This window comes from Salmo salar, chromosome 13, assembly GCF_965601325.2.
Source record: "Salmo salar chromosome 13, fSalSal1, whole genome shotgun sequence".
In the NCBI taxonomy this organism is placed as follows: domain Eukaryota; kingdom Metazoa; phylum Chordata; class Actinopteri; order Salmoniformes; family Salmonidae; genus Salmo; species Salmo salar.
In genome coordinates this window covers 75,345,264-75,360,409 of record NC_138303.1, presented here as the reverse complement: position 1 = coordinate 75,360,409, position 15,146 = coordinate 75,345,264, and the positions used below count along the sequence as shown (strand labels likewise).

General features: G+C 40.3%; 1 protein-coding gene across 1 annotated transcript in view; it reads left to right on the top strand.

Moving 5' to 3' along the window:
* LOC106567685 (G protein-activated inward rectifier potassium channel 2) overlaps positions 1-15,146 on the top strand; it is a 115,297-nt gene that overhangs the window by 10,513 nt on the left and 89,638 nt on the right. The window lies entirely within an intron of this gene.

Sequence of the window (15,146 nt, the reverse complement as noted above, 5' to 3'; positions counted from 1 at the left end):
TGGAGCCATTCAGTATTGTTGTTTATGTTTGTAGCTAGTGGGCTAAGATGTAGTGTTAGCAATGTCTTTCAAAAGGAGATGACTCAAAAAAGCGGAAATTCTGGAGATTTTTGTCCATTCTGACTATGACAGTGAGGAATCAGATTCTGACAGTGAGGAGCCCCCCCCCCCCCCCCCCCCCCAACCTTGTGGCCATTGAGAACCCTGATTCTGAGGACACCTTGTCCACCGACAAAGTCCCAGGTCCCTCTGAAGATGCTGGTGGTTTTGGAGGCACACCAATAGTGGGTGAAGTACGGAAGTCTGCGGTAGCTGGAAGGCCTCCAGCCATTTCACCCCTCCTGGCCCTGCTGTTGGCTTTGATAAGCCAGTCTGGAGTGCAAAGCCCCTTGCCATCTCCCTCTGAGGCAGAATGCTTCAAGCTGTTTCTGACAGGGGAGCTGGTGGGAGACAGTGTTGGAGACCAATTGCTATGCCTTGGAGCTACAGGAGAAGAGATAGCCACAGGGAAGGTGGACCACCTGACAGGAAAGAGAACGATCAAACCAGACTGTATGCTTGACTTTAATCGCAAAATGGGGGCAGTGGATAAAGCGGACATGATAAACAGCTTTATGATATGCACTCGGAAAACCACTAAGTGGTATAAGAAGATATTTTTCCATCTGATCTACACTGCTGTCCTCAATGGCCACATAGTTCACCGCCATCTAACATCTAGATGATTACTGAACAATGTTTTTTTGTAATTGGACAAACAGTTCACATACAAATCAAATGCAGTTCCATTATGCAATTATATTGACAATATCTCACCCACCTCTCCTCTCCCTCATCATCCTCTCCACTCCCTCAACTTCCCTACTCCCTCTCAAAACAGTATGTTGCTAGCATACAAAAGCTGCCCTCAATCTTCTGCACGTGTCCAGTTCCAGTTATGATGTTGGCAAGTTTTGTTCAATACTGTGTGTATGTAGCTTCTGAAAGTACAGAATAAAGAGGAATTATTAGTAATTAGAATAAAATATATTCAATAAAACAATATCACAATAACTGAAGAGCAACACAAGGGCTCCACAAGGGGGCAGGATAGACCTATGCAGACCAAATTAATACACAGGACAATGCAATGGTCATGATAAGGCCAAGACAGCTTCCAAGGATACAACACAAGCTGATACTTCTTTGAAGCAATTAGCATTGTTTTATAGAACTAATATAAAAATATAACTACATAAGCACAATTGAGTACAACACCATAAAATGTATGAAATCAATATGTCACTTGTCTGCAGTTATAAATGAATACACACATAATACATTATTCTCCATATGTAAATATGGTGTGCTACAATAGAAATGACATAACATGTTACACAGAAACTGTGTTATGATAAGGTAATACGGCACTTACTTTGACAGGGATGCACAGTAATTATTATTAAGGAATATAACAATGAAGGCAATGCAGGTGCCAGCCAGAAAATGCAACAGGGGGAAAAAGTTTGGGCAGGTTCTGACTGGAGATGTGCAAATGGCTGCATACTTGACCTGAGGAGACACTGTTGGAGTGCTTGGGCTATCATCGAAGAGAGAAGTTTTATCTAGCTAATCCTCATCTTACATTAGCATAGCATGCCTCAAACGTTAGTTGAAATTGCTACTTCTATGTGAATTAATAAGGAGGCGGGACATACCTAATTTCTGTATAATAACTGTTGTTAGAAAATCATGTAAAATGTAAAAGTTTAAACATAGATAATTAGCAAGCCGTGCCTTGGTTTGAGGGCAGCATGGGTTAACTGTCCTGTTGTGTAACAGTCACATTTTGGAATAGTGAGTGAATTCTGACATCATGATATAAGAAAACTCACGCTGGTGGGACCGTTAGAGATATTTGGAACTCATACGTGAAAAGATTAAAATCACCGGCGACTAGGAGAGCTGCCTCTGGATAGGCATTTTCTTGTTTGTTTATGGCCCTATACGTTGAGATCAGGCTTATTGAAGTAGAAATCTTCATGCAAATCGAGGTTAGTGATCGCTCTTCTGATGTTCAGAAGCTCTTTTCGGTCAAAGGAAATGATGACAGAAACATTATGTACAAAAAAAGTTAAGATCAGCGTCTAAAAAACACAAAATAGCAGAATTGGTAAGGAGCCTGTAAAACGGCCGCTATACATTCCAGCATCATTCTCCTTTATCACAGATGAGTGATGTGCGGTGCGCAACAGGCACTGTCCTTCACTCTCCGATCTTGTAACCATTTGATCTGAACGAACCGTGCCTCTGTATGTCGACAGAATCAAGCCTTTAGACATGAATGTTAATTATCCTTCACTATATCTGTCAAACGACTGGCATTTAGCCTATATTTATGTAATTAGAAGTCTCATTAAAGTTTGGCTACATTTTCTGGCTCCTCCCTCCTGTCAGCATCGGTTTGAACATGAGGCTGTGGCCAATATGCAATTTGGCATGTCTGTTTTGTTATTTATGTAGCCTACAAGAAAAATAGATTTGAATATTATTCCAATGTTGGCCTCTGATCCAATTCTGATTGGAGTAATTGCTTAATATTGTGATTTTGTTACTTGTCCCGGACAAGAGGACACACATTAATGTTGAGCCCTGAAAGGCATGTTTGCTCCTCTGTCCATTCATATTGAAGTGTGACATTAATTTATTGATCATCAATCAGGAACATTTTAAGAAAGAGTATAGTGCCCTCCACTAATATTGGCACTCTTGGTAGCAAAACAGCTGTGAAATGTTTTTCTTTATTGTTTATCCTCTTGGTCTTTCATTCAAAATATTAACAAAAATCTAACCCTTAATTAAAGTAAAATAATTGAAAGAAAAATATAAATTATTATCATAAAACATATATAAATATGTGTGCCACAATTATGGCTCTCCTTCATTCAATGCTTTGTGCAACCTCCCTTTGCCAAGATAACAGCTCTTCTCCTATAATGCGTAATGAGGTTGGAGAACACATAGTAAGGGATCTGAGACCATTCCTCCATACAGAATCTCTCCCAATCCTTCAGATTCCGAGGTCCACATTTGTGGACTCTCCTCTTCACCTCATCACACAGGTTTTCTATGGGGTTTAGGTCAGTGGACTGGGATGGCCGTGGCAAAACCTTGATTCTGTGCTCAGTGAATCATTTTTGTGTTGATTTTGAGGTGAGCTTTGGATCATTGTCCTGCTGGAAGATCCAACCACGGCCCCGTTTAAGCTTTCTAGCAGAGGCAGTCAGGTTTTGATTTAATATCTTCTTTGCAAAAAGTTATATTTTGCTCTCATCTGACCATAGAACCTGGTCCCATTGAAAGTACAAGTAAAGTTTGGCAAACTCTAGGCGCTTGAGTTTGTTGTTTGATGACAGCAAAGTATTTTTTATGGCAACCCTCCCAAACAACTTGTGGTTATGTAGGTGACGTTTGATCTTAGTTTTGGAGACTTTCTGACCCCAAGACCCAACTAACGTCTGCAATTATCCAGCTGTGATCCTTGGAGATTTTTTGGCCACTCTAACCATCCTCACTGTGCGTGGGGTCAATATAGACACACGTTAACATTCGGCCTGGAAGAGGACATCTCCAGTTGCTTTAAACTTCTAAATTATTGCCCTGATAGTTGAAATGGGCATTTTCAACCATTGAGCTATTTTCTTATAGCCATTTCCTGATTTGTGCAGCTCAACAACCTTTTGTCGCACATCATTACTGTATTCTCGGGTCTTTCCCATAGTGATGGATAACTATGGGAACTTGGCCTGTCTGTCACCTCATATTTATACCCCAGTGAAACAGGAGTTCATGGCTTAATCCTAATCACTCAGGTGAACTTAAAAACATAAAATATGAATGGGAATATACTTCAGTTAGATTTTACTCATAGGAATTTCTAGGGGTGGCAATAATTGCGGCACACATGTTTCAGAGAAAAATATTTATTTAATATTTATTTTTTTCAATCATTTTACTTCAGTAAAAGGTTTGATTTTTGTGAATATTTTGAATTAAAGACCAAGAGAATAAACAGCTCATATATACCAAGGGTGCCAATATTAGTGGAGGGCACTACATATCAAAATTAGATGGTAGTTGGAAAATGGCACATTTTTACCCATCTCTAAATGGTAAAGTTTTTCTTAATCCTAATACAAGTTGTAATATTCAGACAACATTTTATAAACTCCATAATCCTCAGGACATAGTACTGGACAAAAGGTTCCCCCAATTGAGGACAGCTTGGCAGTCCTAAAAAAGAAAGGTAAATGCAAAAATGTAAGTATGTGTAAAGAGACAATAACATATTCTCTTTTCATAAGTAAGTGTATGTCATATCGTTCCTGCAACAAACATTGTTAGAAATGGGTGTAATCGGCAAATCTCTTCCTCTTCTATGCAACTACAGTTGAAGTCGGAAGTTGACATACACCTTAGCCAAATACATTTAAACTCAGTTTTTCACAATTCCTGACATTTAATCCAAGTAAAAATTCCCTGTTTTAGGTCAGTTAAGATCACCACTTTATTTTAAGAATGTGAAATGTCAGAATAATAGTTGAGAGAATATTTTAAACAATTGTTGGAAAAATGACTTGTTTGTTAACATGAAATTTGTGGAGTGGTTGAAAAACAAGTTTTAATGACTCCACCAACTGTACATGTGAGAGTTTGAATGAGTTTGAGTGAGTAACAGGGAGAATGAGCAAGAGAGAAATAGGAGAAACTGTACATGACTCACCAAGCGAGGTGTCTGTTGAATCAGAACACAGGGGTTTTACACAGACCCGGTGCCAGGATAAAGAGAATCAGGTACAGGGGCAGGTACTTTACTGTTTGACTAAATCATGGTTGAAGCCTCCTAAAAAAATAGGACGTTTTTAGTGAGGTGAATGAATGTGCAGCTGGGATTGTGGCGGTCATGAAATTTTGTCAGCCGGTGATTGTCATGCAAACAACTGTCGGTCTCACGGTAATTGAACGTTAATTAACATAAACACCTTTAGCTTCTCCTGACTTCCAAGCATTGCCAATTAGCCACTGATGCAGTCCGTTGAAATAAATATATTTAATATAGTCTACACCATCCCAATAAATACATTATTTATTTTAGACAGGTCTAAAGAAACATGATATGAAGAAAATTAAATGTATTTCAGAAGAAAATGTATTTCAGAAGAACAGAATAGCATATTCTGAATTGTCCTTATCTTAGGCCCTGATCAGGCTATGCCATGGGGCTGTGGGCGACACTAGTTAATTTAGCAGACAAGATTTGCTTAGAATTCCGTGGCATTATGGTATAATATGAAAAATGCAAATGAACATAGCTGAATAAAATAGAAACAATATTTTCTCCAAATGATTTCGGAGGGTGCGCGCACATGCAGCGTTGTTGAGCAGTTAACAAAGAAACAGGTCCTCTTATATGCTTAGAGTTATTTATGCAACTTTAGTTGTGATACAAATGTTAGGTTATATGTTTTGATTTTTAATACATTCTAAGGCTGCATGGTGCGACTGATGGTGATTTGAAAAAAGTTGCATGAAAGGCATGAGCTCTGCTCTGTTTCTTGCGCAGGCTGCACACCCTTCATCAGTCTCTCATTCACAATTTGACAAGCACTTGATAATGGTCTCACCCATCAGACTATTCTTAATTGATCTGATCGTTACATATAGCCTATGGGTTTATTTATATATTTTTTGAATGGCCCACTCAAATAGAGAATAGAGGTTACGTGCTGTTATGTTTTAAATATGCAAGCATAGCCAGTGCGTCCATTAGGCTAGAGGAAGCTTTTCCTTAATTAAATTGGCAAAATTATATACCCTAATTAGCCTTCTCCTGTCTATTTTTGTCTCCCCTTCTCGTAAGCCTATTACAGTGGGGGGGGAGTATTTGATCCCCTGCTGATTTTGTACGTTTGCACACTGACAAAGAAAGGGTCAGTCTATAATTTTAATGGTAGGTTTATTTGAACAGTGAGAGACAGAATAATAACAAAAATATCCTGAAAAACGCATGTCAGAAATGTTATAAATTGATTTGCATTTTAACTTCTATGGGCATTTTAACTTCTATGGCAAGCGTCCCACCCCTGGTACACCCTATCAACAGCAGGTGAAATATCAAGGGCGCCAAATTTGAAAACAATTAAATGTCATAATTCAAATTTCTCAAACATACAACTATCTTACACCCTTTGAAAGATAAACATCTCCTTAATCTAACCACGTTGTCCGATTTCAAAAAGGCTTTACGGCGAAAGCATAAAGTTAGATTATGTTAGGACAGTACATTGAAAATAGCTGTGTGTAATGTTTTGTCAATGCAAAGACAGGCGTCACCAAAAGCAGAAAACCAGCTAAAATTATGCACTAACCTTTGACAATCTTCATCAGATGACACTCCTAGGACATTATGTTAGACAATACATGCATTTTTTGTTCTATCAAGTTCATATTTATATCCAAAAACAGCATTTTACAATGGCGTTGATGTTGAGAAAATATTTTCCCTCCAATACCGCCAGTCAATCAGCACAACAAATTAAATAATTACTATTCGAAACCATTGGTAAAATATTATATTGTCATTCAAAGAATTATAGATTAACATCTCGTGAACGCAACCACATTGCCAGATTTAAAAATAACTTTACTGGGAAATCACACTTTGCAATAATCTGAGTACTGCGCTCAGAAAAATAGGCTTGGCGATACAGACTAGGCGCCATGTTGGAGAGATCTAAAATCAAAAATACTATGTAAATATTCCCTTACCTTTGATTATCTTCATCAGAAGGCACTTCCAGGAATCCCAGGTCCATAACAAATGTAGTTTTGTTCGAAAAAGCTCATCATTTATGTCCAAAAAGCTCCGTGTTGTTAGCGCGTCCTGTAGGCTACTCAAAAACATGAACGACGCCCGCCGGACTTGTCTTCACCAAAGAGGGAAAAAAATATATTTACGTTCGTTCAAACATGTCAAACGTTGTATAGCATAAATCATTAGGGCCTTTTTCAATCAGAACTTCAATAATATTCAAGGCGGACGATTGCATTCTCTTTTAAAACGTATTGGAACGAGAGTACTCAAACATACACTCGCGCGCCAGAGTAGTATAGGCCATCCGCTTATGACCAACATTCCAAGCCTCTCGTTCGGTCAGTTTTCACAGTAGAAGAGTCAAACCACTTTGTAAAGACTGGTGACATCTAGTGGATGGCGTAGGAAGTGCTCAATGATTAATAAGTCCCTGTGTGTTTCAATGGCATAGGCTTAAAAGTAATTCAACACATCAGATATCCACTTCCTGTTAGAATTTGTCTCATGGTTTTGACTGCCATATGAGTTCTGTTATACTTACAGACACCATTCAAACAGTTTTAGAAAATTCAGAGTGTTTTCTATCCAAATAATATGCATATCCTAGCTTCTGAGTTGGTGTAGGAGGCAGTTAAAAATGGGAACATATTTTTTTCAAAATTCTCAATACTGCCCCCTAGCCCCAACAGGTTAATGAGGGAAATAAGTATTTGACCCCCTCTCAATCAGAAAGATTTCTGGCTCTCAGGTGTCTTTTATACAGGTAACGAGCTGAGATTAGGAGCACACTCTTAAAGGGAGTGCTCCTAACCACAGCTTGTTACCTGTAAAAAAGACACCTGTCCACAGAAGCAATCAATCAATCAGATTCCAAACTCCCCACCATGGCCAAGACCAAAGAGCTCTCCAAGGATGTCAGGGACAAGATTGTAGACCTACACAAGGCTGGAATGGGCTACAAGACCATCGCCAAGCAGCTTGGTGAGAAGGTGACAACATTTGGTGCGATTATTCGCAAATGGAAGAAACACAAAAGAACTGTCAATCTCCCTCAGCCTAGGGCTCCATGCAAGATTTCACCTCGTGGAGTTGCAATGATCATGAGAACGGTGAGGAATCAGCCCAGAACTACACGGGAGGATCTTATCAATGATCTCAAGGCAGCTGGGACCATAGTCACCAAGAAAACAATTGGTAACACACTACACCGTGAAGGACTGAAATACTGCAGCGCCCGCAAGGTCCCCCTGCTCAAGAATACATATACAGGCCCGTCTGAAGTTAACCAATGAACATCTGAATGACTCAGAGGACAACTGGGGAAAGTGTTGTGGTCAGATGAGACCAAAATGGAGCTCTTTGGCATCAACTCAACTCGCCGTGTTTGGAGGAGGAGGAATGCTGCCTATGACCCCAAGAACACCATCTCCACCGTCAAACATGGAGGTGGAAACATTATGCTTTGGGGGTGTTTTTCTGCTAAGGGGACAGGACAACTTCACTGCATCAAAGGGACGATGGACGGGGCCATATACCGTCAAATCTTGGGTGAGAACCTCCTTCCCTCAGCCAGGGCATAGAAAATGGGTCGTGGATGGGTATTCCAGATGACCCAAAACACAAGGCCAAGGCAACAAAGGAGTGGCTCAAGAAGAAGCACATTAAGGTCCTGGAGTGGCCTAGCCAGTCTCCAGACCTTAATCCCATAGAAAATCTGTGGAGGGAGCTGAAGGTTCAAGTTGCCAAACGTCAGCCCCGAAACCTTAATGACTTGGAAAAGATCTGCAAAGAGGAGTGGGACAAAATCCCTCCTGAGATGTGTGCAAACCTGGTGGCCAACTACAAGAAACGTCTGACCTCTGTGATTGCCAACAAGGGTTTTGCCACCAAGTACTAAGTCATGTTTTGCAGAGGGGTCAAATACTTATTTCCCTCATTAAAATGCAAATCATTTTATAACATTTTTTAAATGTGTTTTTCTGGATTTTTTTGTTGTTATTCTGTCTCTCACTGTTCAAATAAACCTACCATTAAAATTATAGACTGATCATTTCTTTGTAAGTGGGCAAACGTACAAAATCAGCAGGGGATCAAATACTTTTTTCCCCCCCACTGTCTATGGACAATGTCGTTTTTATTGATCTGTTAGTCAGTGTCGACAGAGTAGGCTACCCTGTAATTTGATATATTAAAAAAGATTCTGCTGATGTCTCCAGTCATATACAGTGCATTCGGAAAATGAAGAGGCGACTCCGGCATGCTGGCCTTCTAGTCAGAGTTGCAAAGAAAAAGCCATATCTCAGACTGGTCAATAAAAATAAAATATTAAGATGGGCAAAAGAACACAGACACTGGACAGAGGAACTCTGCCTAGAAGGCCAGCGTCCTGGAGTCACCTCTTCACTGTTGACGTTGAGACTGGTGTTTTGCAGGTACTATTTAATGAAGCTGCCAGTTGAGGACTTGTGAGGTGTCTGTTTCTCAAACTAGACACTAATGTACTTGTCCTCTTACTCAGTTGTGCACCGGAGCCTCCCACTCCTCTTTCTACTCTGGTTAGAGACAGTTTGCACTGTTTTGTGAAGGGAGTAGTACACAGCGTTGTACGAGATCTTCAGTTTCTTGGCAACTTCTCGCATAGAACAGCCTTCATTTCTCAGAACAAGAATAGACTGATAACTTTCAGAAGAAAGTTCTTTGTTTCTGGCCATTTTGAGCCTGTAATCAAACCCACAAATGCTGATGCTCCAGATACTCAACTAGTCTAAAGAAGGACAGTTTTATTGCTTCTTTAACCCCTGTGCGGCCTCGACATCCAGCGAAAAATCATATCGCCATTAGCATAACAAAATTTAATAATTTAAAAATAAAAAAAATTCTAATTATATCGTTTTATAGATACACCTCTCCTGAATCGAACCACGTTGTCCGATTTCAAAAAGGCTTTACAGCAAAAGCAAAACATTAGATTATGTTAGAGGAGTATATCGTAAAAGTAGCCACATAGCCATTTTCCGACCAACCACATGCATCACAAATAACCAAAAAACAGCTAAATGCAGCACTAACCTTTGACAATCTTCATCAATGACACACCTAGGACATCATGTTACACAATACATGCATTCTTTTGTTCGATAAAGTTCATATTTATATATAAAAACAGCATTTTACATCGGTGCGTATCGTTGACTAACTATTTTCCCTCAAATGCATCCGATGAAACAGAGCTACAATTTACTAAATTACTATTCGAAAACATTTTTAAAATGTAATATTGTCATTCTAAGATTTATAGATGAATATCTCTTGAAAGCACCTGTAATGCCAGATTTAAAATTAACTTTACTGGGTAATCATACTTTGCGATGAAAGGGGATGCGATACTCTGAAAAATAGGCTAACGTTACAGTTCAGCGCCATCTTGGAACAATCGCATATCACATCTAGTCTTGTATACTATTGTCAATAATCCCTTACCTTTGGTTGTCTTCATCAGAAAGCACTTCCAGGAATCCCAGGTCCACAACAAATGTATTTTCGTTCGAAAAAAATACTCCTTTATGTTCCAAGAGCTTGTTCTTGTTAGCGTGTCTGAAGGCTGCTCCAAAACTTCCGTCGGCCACGGGACAGCCATTTAGAGAAAATGCATTTTTTCCCCATTTAGGTTCGTTCAAACATGTCAAACGTTGTATAACATAAATCTTCAGGGCGTTTTTCAACAAGAGAGCCAATAAGATTAGAGGGGGACGATTGCATTGTGTTTCAAAACGTTTCGAAAGGGGAGGGTAACCAGGGGCGCCGGCGTCATAATGGTGATGGCCCTCTCCGTGTGACCACGTTCCACAGCGTCTCATTCATTCAATTTTAACAGTAGAAGGCTCAAACCAATTTGTGAAGACTGGGGACATCTAGTGGAAGCAATAGGAAGTGCTCAATGAACCATAGCTCACGGTGTGATTAATAGGCAACGTGATGAAGTTGAGTTCGCAATTCAGAATTCCACTTCCTGTTTCGATCTGTCTCGGGGTTTTGACTGCCATATGAGTTCTGTTATACTCACAGACACCATTCAAACAGTTTTAGAAACTTTAGGGTGTTTTCTATCCACAAGTATTAATTATATGCATATCCTAGCTTCTGAGTTTGAGTAGGAGGCCGTTTAAAATGTGCACTAATTTTTTTCAAAAATCGCTTTAGCGCCCCCTATCCTAGGGGAATGCCAAGAGGTTAATCAGAACAACAGTTTTCAGCTGTGCTAACATCATTGCAAAAGGGTTTTCTAATGATCAATTAGCATTTTAAAATGATAAACTTGGTTAGCTAACACAATGTGCCATGGCAAGACAGGAGTGATGGGTGCTGATAATGGGCCTCTGTACACCTATATAGATATTCCATTAAAAATCATTTCCAGCTACAATAGTCATTTACAACATTAACCTCTTGGGGCTAGGTGGGACGCTAGCGTGCCACCCGTGGTGCACTCCATCAACAGCAGGTGCATTTCAAGAGCGGCAAATTTGAATCCAAATAAATGTCAAAATTCAAATTTTTCAAAAATACAACTATGTTACACCATTTGAAAGATAAACATCTCCTTAATCTAACCACGTTTTACGATTTCAAAAAGGTTTTACGGCGAAAGCATAAATTTAGAGTATGTTAGGACAGTACATTTACAAGAGTTGTGTGTAATGTTTTGTCAAGTCAAAGACAGGGTCACCAAAACCATAAAACCAGCTAAAATGATGCACTAACCTTTTACAATCTCCATCAGATGACACTCCTAGGACATTATGTTAGACAATGCATGCATTTTTAGTTCTATCAAGTTCATATTTATATACAAAAACAGCGTTTTACTATGGCATTGATGTTGAGGAAATCGTTTCCCTCCAATAACCGGCAGTCAAGTCAGCGTCAGAAATTAAATAATTAAAATGAGAAAACATTGGTAAAATATTATATTGTCATTTAAAGAATTATAGATTTACATCTCTTGAACGCAATCAACTTGCCAGATTTAAAAATAACCTTACTGGGAAATCACACTTTGCAATAATCTGAGCACTGCGCCCAGAAAAATACGCGTTGCGATACAGACTAGACGTCATGTTGGGGAGATCTAAAATCGAAAATACTATGTAAATAATCCATTACCTTTGATTCTCTTCATCAGATGTCACTTCCAGGTATCACAGGTCCATAACGAATGTAGTTTTGTTCAAAAAAGCTCATCATTTATGTCCAAAAATCTCCGTCTCGTTAGCACATGATGTAAGCCAGCCGGACTTCTCGTCATGAACGAGGGGAAAAAATATATTTCCGTTCGTTCAAACATGTCAAACGTTGTATAGCATAAATCATTAGGGCCTTTTTTAACCAGAACATGAATAATATTCAAGGTGGACGAATGCATACTCTTTTATAACGTATTGGAACGAGGGTACCCAACATGAAGTAGCGCGCCAGGTGTCTAATGGGACATCACCGTTCCATGGCTCTTGTTCGGTCAGATCTCCCTCCAGAAGACTCAAAACACTTTGTAAAGGCTGGTGACATCTAGTGGAAGCAATAGGAAGTGCCAAAATATTCCTAAACCCCTGTGTTTTTCAATGGGATAGGTTTAAAGTCAATACAACACATCAGGTATCCACTTCCTGTCAGAAAATGTCTCAGGGTTTTGCCTGCCAAATGAGTTCTGTTATACTCACAGACACCATTCAAACAGTTTTGGAAACTTTAGAGTGTTTTCTATCCATATATAATAAGTATATGCATATTCTAGTTACTGGGTAGGATTAGTAACCAGATTAAATCGGGTACATTTTTTTTATCCAGACGTGCAAATGCTGCCCCCTAGACCCAACAGGTTAACAATATCTACACTGTATTTCTAATAAATGTTATGTTATTTTTATGGTCAAAAAATGTATTTCAAAAACAAGGACATTTCCAAGTGACCCCAAACTTTTGAACGGTAGTGTACGTCTCGTGTTTAAGCCGTTGAATTGCGACTCCACTTTGTCTCTATACTGACGCTTTGCTTGTTTGATTGACTTATGGAGGGAATAACTACACTGTTTGTATTCGGTCATGTTTCCAGTCGCCTTGCCATGATTAAATGCAGTGGTACGGGCTTTCAGTTTGGCCCGAATGCTGCCATCAATCCATGGTTTCTGGTTAGGGAAGGTTTTAATAGTCACAGTGGGAACAACATCTCCTATACACTTCCTTATAAACTCGCTCACACAGTCAGCGTATACGTCAATGTTATTGTCTGAGGCTACCAGGAACATATCCCAGTCCACGTGATCGAAGCAATCTTGAAGCATGGAATCCAATTGGTCAGACCAGAGTTGGATAGACCTAAGCATGGGCGCGTCCTGTTTTAGTTTGACGATAGGAGAGAGCAACACGATGTAGTCATGGTCAGATTTGCCAGAAGGAGGGCGGGTGAGGACCTTGTATGCATCGCAGAAGTTAGAGTAGCAGTGGTCGAGTGTGTTACTCGCTCGTGAACTGCAATTGATATGCTGATAGAACGTCAAGGCTGTGACGATAACCGAGGAGAGTTCTCTTGGGAGATAATACGGTCGGCATTTGATTGTGAGGAATTCTAGGTCAGATGAACAAAAGGACTTGAGTTATTGTATGTTACAATTACACCATGAGTCGTTACTCATGAAACATACACCCCCGCCCTTCTTCTTACTAGAGAGATGTTTGTTCCTGTGATGCACTGAAATCCTGTTGGCTGTACGGACTCCGACAGCATGTCCCCAGCTAGCCATGTCTCCATGAAACAGAGTATGTTACAATCCCGGATATCTCTTTGGAAAGCAACTCAATGTCAACTGATGTCAATTAGGTTGAAGCATTCGTGGATTTATGACATTTTTCTGGTGAGCAAGGGTTTATTTAGTCTTGTAGGGCAGAAGAGATGCTACATATATTTAATTATAGACAAGTTGACTAACCAAAGTGTCAGAAGTTAAGCAGAAACATATCTAAATTAAGCTTAAAAAAGGATATCCACACCCCCTGTCATATAATAATTCTGCCGTCTCTGGCTGTACAGCACATTTATCGGCCTAATTGCGGGCCTCAGATTTTCACTTAATCACATATAATCTGGCGGTTGCGGATGGATTATTAGCAATTGCGTTGAACAAACAGCTGACCCATGCATCACTGATGTGCGTGTGTCTTTATGTGTGCATATGCGTATGCATGCGTGTGTGTGCGCACAAGTGCATGAGTTTGTGCTTGTGTGTGCGTGAGTCCTACATTTGTGAGAACATGTGTGTGTGCACCTGTGCATGTACTGGTATAGGCCTACAGTGCAGTATGTACATAATAATGTATCTCTGTCTGGGCTGTAAGGAAATCCATTAGGATTTACCAGGCCAGAGGAGGCTGCCTCACCACAGCATGATTGGTTCTGGGGCTCCTCGCCTTTCGGCTGCAGCTGATTAATGGCTTTGTGGCACACTATAGATTTAGTGAGGGACCGTGGAAATGAATTTAATGTAAAAAGTGAGCGAGTGGAAAGGAAGGGCATGGGTCAGAGACGACAGCTCTTAGCTGGACAGTTATTGTTTGTTTTTTTACCCTTTTTCTCCACAATTGGTAGTCTTGTCGCATTGCTGCAACTCCCGTACAGACTCGGGAAAGGCGGAGGTCGAGAGCTATGCATTCTCCAAAACACACTTCTTGACACAATGGCCGCTTAACCCGAGAGCCAACCACACCAATGTGTTGGAGGAAACACCGTATACCTGGCGACTGTGTCAGGGTGCATGTGCCCAGCCCACCACAGGAGTAGCTAAAGCGTGATGGGACAAGGACATCCCTGCTGGCCAAACCTTCCCCTAACCCAGACTCGAACCAGGATCTCTAGTGGCACAGCTAGCTGCAATGCAGTGACTTAGACCACTGCGCCACTCAGGAGGCCCTTAAATGGACAGTTATAACTGCTGTCATGATTTAAGGCCATCATTTTTTGGGTAATTTGTCTTGCTCCCTTGGGCGTGAATCATGCCGCCTATGGCCCCAGAGCCAGCAGGTTATCAAGAAAGATATGCACACCATTAGCTGGCTTCTCACAGGGTGTCAACCCCAGGAAACAAGGACATTTCATTTCGAAAACCCATGGTTTAAGAAGTGTTTGCGAAGGAAAGGGGGGTTAGGACTAGGTGTTTCTGGGAGGAAGTGAGAAGTACATGCACTGTCTACCGGATGGCCCTTTATATTAGACCGCAGCCTCAGCATGACATCTCTCTGGCTG